Below are 7488 nucleotides of genomic sequence, written 5' to 3'. Positions count from 1 at the left end.
GCTTCTGACACATACATTAACTGGTCTTAAAGTAAATCAAACTATTATCAAATGGATATCAAACTTCCTAACAGATAGAACAGCTCAAGTAAGAGTCTACAAAACCTTATCAAAATCACTGCAGGAGGGCCCCAAGGATCCGTCCTCTCACCACTACTTTACATTATTATAGTTAGTGATATACCTTTTCCTAATCTAACTCACAATTCACAATACGCTGACGATATTGCTATCTGGAGAATTTCTAGAAAGCCGCTAATGGCCATATCTCTGTATACAATGTCGCGAGCTGGAGCTATAAGTGGAGAGTAGTTTTAAATTCAACAAAAATGCAAGCAATCACTTTTTATAGGAAATTAAAAAGACACAGAAAAACTGGAAAAAGTAAACATCACACTTGGTAATATGCCTATCATCATGAACAAACACATCCCATTCCTTGACATCACTTTCGACTCAAGATTAACATGGAAGAAACACGTTAACAACATACATTTATCCATCAAAAAACGCATTTCACATTTAATAACCATTTCTAGCAGACTTTCAAACTATTCACTAGAGACTATCGTTCAAATATACAAGGCTTCCATCTGTCCGCTAATAGAATACGGATATCAAGTCAATATATGTCTAACAACACACTACAAAAAAAATCCAAGTACAACAAAATAAAATACTAAAAGCAGCAAACAGACTACCATCATACACGCCCGTAAACTATATATACCAAATCAGTTACTTACCAACTCTTAGAAACAGACTGACAAAAATGTCATACAAATATTATTTAAAAACAGAACACAGAAACAAACTAACTGCGTCGTTACGTAAATTAGCCAGCGCTCCTACAAAACACATCTCACCATATAACATATTTCAACAACTACAAACCACTCAACAAAATACATAATTATAAATAAGGTGAATATATGTTTATATGTATTTCTTTTCAGATCTGAGCACAGGACAGGTAAAACATTCGGTGCCTGTCCTATGAAAGTGGGTTTTGTCGGGGCACTCTCGTTTCACATACACATCCAATCTCAGGCATTGGATCTTTAGATCCCAGCCAAGGTAATATTATTGCCCGACCCAGAAACGTGCCATTTGAGTTGATGTCTCGTTGATGAAACATATAAACGCTTGTTTAACTGTTGATTAGAACAGATATATGCAGAGCTTTAAACAATCTACTCTTTTTCTTTAAAGTGTTCACAGTATGGTTCAGTTACTTCAGAACACAATTGAGAATACGTTATTTCTGCTATAGTCTGTTATTATAGTAGAACATGCGATAATTCATTGTAAAATTACCACTAACGTTTTCTAACTTAACTGGAACTTTGTTTAATGTGTGTATTTACAGACTGTCATAGGCCTAGATTGTTACACACTACATGATGTTATGATACAATAATGCTCAGTTGAAACATACAAGATATTAAGAATTTCTTGTTATATGGCGCATTAATACTAGCACAAATTCCTAACACACAATCTACACAAGGTATGATTCATACAAAGTTTCGTAAACATATCTCCGACAAAGTACTGCTTTTGAAAAACAGCTAAATTCAACATTCATGCTATACTTAAAGCATTACAATCACACTGAGTCATATATATAACATTTTGTACATCTATACAAAGACCGTCTTCATTTCATCTAGAAACTCTACATATTTGCATTCCTGGAGGTACAATTCCCACCTCATAATTACCTCACTGTCAATTTTGCATCCCTCTATGTATGCATATGGGTGACATTCTGTCTGTACGATGAACTACTTCTCTGAGAGGTAGGTATCATGTTTCTGGATGGCAAGAAAGTTGTTCATTTACATAGTAATTATCCATACTCTAAAAATGTACTGCTACAATTCTACCATATATCAGCTTGAATGATGAGTGGTTTGTTTAAGTCTGGTATTTTGCAAGCTGTCTGATATGTTTTTAACTTCTGGAATACCACTTGCTGTGGTTGTTCCAATTCACTTTGTTAGGTTGGCATTTCTTGGTCAGGTCTTTCAAGCTTTCCGAGTTTTTTGTTTTTCTTCTTAGGTGGACTTGGATGTGTGGGTCAGAATGTCATCTACACAATGCTTCACGTTCGTGGTTCTGTACAACATCTTCATGATGTAGTTGAATGTTGCTTCCGACTTTCCCAAATGGTATTCTTTTGAACTGGTAGCATCCATCTTGTGTCATAAAGGCTATCTTCTTTTCAAACACCATCTCCATAAAGATCTGCCAATAACTTTTACTGAGGTTGATCTTGACCCTGTCTAGTTTTACCATGATATCCTCTGGGTTGCCCATAGGTTTGAGTTGAACTTCATCAGGTTTAGTTTCCAGAAGCAGTTTGGGCTATCCCCTTTCACAAATAACCACTGCTGAACATTAAGTTGAATTCTTACTTGATCGGGTTTCTCATTTCATACGAAATATGGTAGGGTTTCACCTTTACTGGATTACTGGTCGTGGTTTCAATCTCATGTTCAATAAGGCCTGTCTTGAGTGGTCTATCTGTGAAAATATCTGTAAACTGACACAGTAGATATTGTAGCTCTTTCTTTTGCTTATGAGTCAGTTCTTGATTTATGTTGTTGTCTTTTTACGTTTCGTATCAATCCAGTGGTCTCGAGTCTTCATCTTATATGGCAAAGTCGCTGTCTTATGTTTTGGCATTTATGACAATCTGCACTGTCTATCTGTACCTCAATAGCTGCCATTTTTACACCTTATTTTCACTTAAAAAACCTGTACAGCAAATATGCATGATAGATCTTGGTTTTTATGTCTACTTTCACATTACAGTTTATTCTGTTGGACACTTTCTGCACTTCAAAAGGCCCCTTCCACTGCAGGGTGAGTTTGTTGTTGTTGGTGGGTAGCAGATCTAAGACCTTCTGTTCAACCTTGAAATGTTGATTCTTGGCCTTCTTTTCATAGAGATGCTTCTGACTGCCTACAGCTGCATACAAATTCTCTCAAGCAAGTTGACAGATCTACTCCAGATATGTTTACAGACAGACCAAGTAAAACAGTTGGCTTTTGAGATTTAACACATACAGGTATGTGCTCCTCACTTCTAACTATTCTTTTCCTGCCCACAATTCTTTCAATATCTGAACTGGACTTCAGACTGTTCTTAGGTACAGTTACTCAAAAGGGATAAAAAATCCTGTAGTCACTTGAGACTTCTTGGTAAGCAAATAATAGTACCTGCAGGTAAAAGTATCAGCCATGTGGTCTCTCTAGGAACACTTTTTTTAGCATTCTCTTTAAGGTTTTGTTGACTCTCTCACAAAGTCCATTACATCTGAGATTGTATGTGGTGGTGAAGAGCTACCCAGTGCTGATGGGTCTGCACAGCTCTTGCATCAGTTCTGATGTAAACTGCGTACCTCTGTCACTCAATACTTCTTTTGAGAAGCCTACTGTGCATAACTCTTCCAGGAGGGCTTCTGTTACTCTCCTCATCTTTATTTTTGGTAATGCTATTTCTTCTGAATAACAAGTTGCACAGTGGACTTCTCTCAATACATACCAATTGCCCTTGTCAGGTACAGGTGCTTGTGGTTTGGTCAAGTTCACAGCTACTCTGCTGAACAGCCTTTCTATAAGAGGCATTTCATGCAGTGCATCTTGACTATCTTTCCTCTTGGTACTGTCTTTTAGTAGATTCCACAGCTTCAATGAAAGCTGCTAGTGATTGTGTTTTCCATTTTCTTTGCTCTTAGGTGTCCCCTGACAATTGACTTCATCACGTGAACCCAGTATTCTGTTGGTATTATGATGTTTCATTTTCCCAGTAGAATTGCCTTGATAAATCTATTCTGCAAGTCTTATTCCTTCTGGTCTTGTACTCAAATTTCTCTCTGGAACTGACCCAAAGTTTCCATAGTAAAAGGCCTTTTTCTGGATTTCCTTCAGATCTACATTTGGGACATCACTTTTTGTCTTGCTCGAGCTCTTGTTGTGATTGCATATGCTTCATTAATCTCCTCTCTCTCTGGTTCCCCCAAACCTTTACTGCCTTATATACTGTCAATCACCATGTCATAAATTGGTGCTGTCGTACACATGGTCTCTCATGCACCTAGTACGGAATATCCATCTTTATCCTTGTATGGAACTTTCTCACTGTCCTATAAATAACCACACACATATATACCTTGTATACCATCTGGTTATCAGATAGATTGGTTCTCACTGCTGCACACAGTATTGCTTCCTTGTCCCCAACATAGCCTTCACCTACTGACAAGTTGTGGTTTGTTGGCACTTCTAAGTATTTGTCACATGATTCAATCACTAATGGCACTGTCGACCCGTTCACTAACTTCAGCTTGCCATCAATAATGCAGCATTTCAACATGGTTATAATACTTACTTTTTGTGGTAAATCTTATGACTTGTCTACAATCTGTTTCTTCTGGCAGCTACATCCATGCTAATGCTCATTTCTTACTTTTTGTGGTAAATCTTATGACTTGTCTACAATCTGTTCCTTCTGGCGGCTACATCCATGCTAATGCTCATTTCTTACTTTTTGTGGTAAATCTTATGACTTGTCTACAATCTGTTTCTTCTGGCAGCTACATCCATGCTAATGCTCATTTCTTACTTTTTGTGGTAAATCTTATGACTTGTCTACAATCTGTTTCTTCTGGCGGCTACATCCATGCTAATGCTCATTTCTTACTTTTTGTGGTAAATCTTATGACTTGTCTACAATCTGTTTCTTCTGGCGGCTACATCCATGCTAATGCTCATTTCTTACTTTTTGTGGTAAATCTTATGACTTGTCTACAATCTGTTTCTTCTGGCGGCTACATCCATGCTAATGCTCATTTCTTACTTTTTGTGGTAAATCTTATGACTTGTCTACAATCTGTTTCTTCTGGCAGCTACATCCATGCTAATGCTCATTTCTTGCCAGCACGATCTTTGTCATTACAAGAATAGCATCTCTTCTCCCTTTTGTCTGCTTTGCTGGCATCCTTCTTCTGGTCAGCTGTACAAGAATAGCATCTCTTCTCCCTTTTGTCTGCTTTGCTGGCATCCTTCTTCTGGTCAGCTGTACAAGAATAGCATCTCTTCTCCCTTTTGTCTGCTTTGCTGGCATCCTTCTTCTGGTCAGCTGTACAAGAATAGCATCTCTTCTCCCTTTTGTCTGCTTTGCTGGCATCCTTCTTCTGGTCAGCTGTTCTTGGTTTCAACTTTATCTGATTATTTCTGTACTTATACTCCCTCCATGGACTTCAATATAATGTTCTATCAGTTTTATCATCTTGTTCACATTTTTTGTGTTCTCTTTTAGGAACAGTGATATGTCAGTAATGCACATGATTAAGAACTGCTCACATATTACTAGAATTCCAAGTTAACAACTATTTTCTTAGTAAACTAATATAATATCAGAAATCTGTATATGGTCACGTACATGCCCTTATTTTTCTTTGTACATCGCCTAAGTATTTTTTATGTTGCCTATTTTCCGATGCATAAAAAACACAAAAAACTCTTACCCTAAACACATAACAAGTGCACACAGACATGTTGTAGAAGTTACTTTTCAATGCATGCAATTTCTGTGGTAAGTACAAAATAATACTTATGAAAAGTGTTAATGTTAACATTTTCTTAAATTGAAAATGTACTTCTGACAGATACTAGCCCTCTTTCACATAAAGCTATTCTGATCTTCTTTCTGCCCTCTAAGCATTGCTAAAAAAGTTCCACGTTCAGCATACAAGTCTATATACCCCACCAATTTTGTGCCACCTTTGAACAAATCACGTGAGTAACTCTCCACCAAGTGTATTGCAGCACCTATATTGGCACAGCTAGCTCCCTCTACTATTCCCATTTAATCCTCACGTTTGACAATTAGCAGGCTCTAAAAGAACACCAGCAGTAGGGAAAAATGGTGGGAAGTGTATGAAAATGTTAACTTCTGATACAAGTTTACCTCCTCTCACACAAAACTAGAATCCCACACTACAAAGCTGGAGGAACCAGTTTCACTGCACAATACTGAAATCAGACAAAGTGAACACCTAGAATAAACAGGTGTGCTCCAAGATAAAAATAAAGCACATCCGTGGGGTACCACATTACTTCTGGAATAAGTATGCTCTTTGCTCTTGAAATATGAAATTGATCTTATATAAACAGAAGAAAGGATGTGCACAACAGCAATTTGTTCTGAGAGGTGCAACCATTAAACAAGAAACCAAATAATAAGTACAATAAACCAAGCCTGGCGTTATGGGGTGTTGGCATAACTTCAACTCAACAGTAAGAACAAGGTAATATCTGTAACTGGTATTATGGGCAGAAATCATAATTCACTCAACCATAAGTGCAGGGAAGAGACATCCTGTATCTGAAATTATGAGAAGGAAATTGTAAATTGAATCAACTGTAGGCTTTGTTGCTGGTATTACAAGGCAGATGAAGTCTCCTAAATTCAACTTTATGAGAAGGAAAGAATCTCCTCCAACTTGAATTAACAAGAAGATGAACCTCTACACTACACTAGTAGGGTCATGCTGAACTCAGTATTGTGAAGAGGATCACACACGGGCTGAACTTGCCCCAGCCAACAACTGTTTACTTGGGAAAAACATTAAAGGAAAGAAACCAGCTTTGCACCCTTCTCACTGAGTGGATATAGTGAATTTCATATCTAAACTCACTCAAGAGGATACCTCTGGTCCCAGCAACTGGTAAGGATTTCTGTGCTCCACTGGAAAAGAGGGAGAGGGGAAGTAAATATGGTGTGCAGTCTGGTAGAATGTTACAAAGCAGAAAGTGCAACGAGCCTCTGGAGTTCCCTATTTTGAAAAGCACGTTGACCTCAATTTAATCAAACAATCAACAGGATGGCAAGGATGGGCAGAAATCCCTTTCTCCTTTTTCATGAAGTAAATGAGTGATGGTCCACAATTTCATGAAACTAACTGATATCTAGAAACACACACACATATATGTATACACTACTGAGTATGCAGCCAGTAGTATTACAGAACATCCATTGTAGTGCAGGTAATGTGCAAAAAAGATATTGAAAAGAATCTACATTCCAGCCTAAATAATGTCCTCCAGAGGAAAGCAAAGGCAAGCAGCCAAAGACATGTTGATATGACGAATTTGAAAAGAAGAAATTTGGAGATAGTAACTTTCCACGGATAAGTCTGAATATGTCAACCTAATGAGTCGATAAATCACACTAATTAGTATGACAGGAGCTAGATCATGGAAAAAGGAAGGTTTTCAAAAAATAAAATAAAAAGTCAGAAACTGGAACCCTCAAAGGAGGCAGTACATGCTACATAACACTATATGGAGCAAAACAGACAAAAAACCCAATCAGGATCAGAATATGGGAGTACCAGTGGGAAACAAAAAGTAAAGAAATTGGTGTGAAAACCAAACCATCTTCATGGACAGCATAGGTCTTATGGAGGAAGGACT

This window comes from Tachypleus tridentatus, chromosome 5, assembly GCF_004210375.1.
Source record: "Tachypleus tridentatus isolate NWPU-2018 chromosome 5, ASM421037v1, whole genome shotgun sequence".
NCBI classification, from domain to species: domain Eukaryota; kingdom Metazoa; phylum Arthropoda; class Merostomata; order Xiphosura; family Limulidae; genus Tachypleus; species Tachypleus tridentatus.
The sequence above is the reverse complement of the archived record's forward strand: the minus strand, read 5'-3'. Positions refer to the sequence as shown.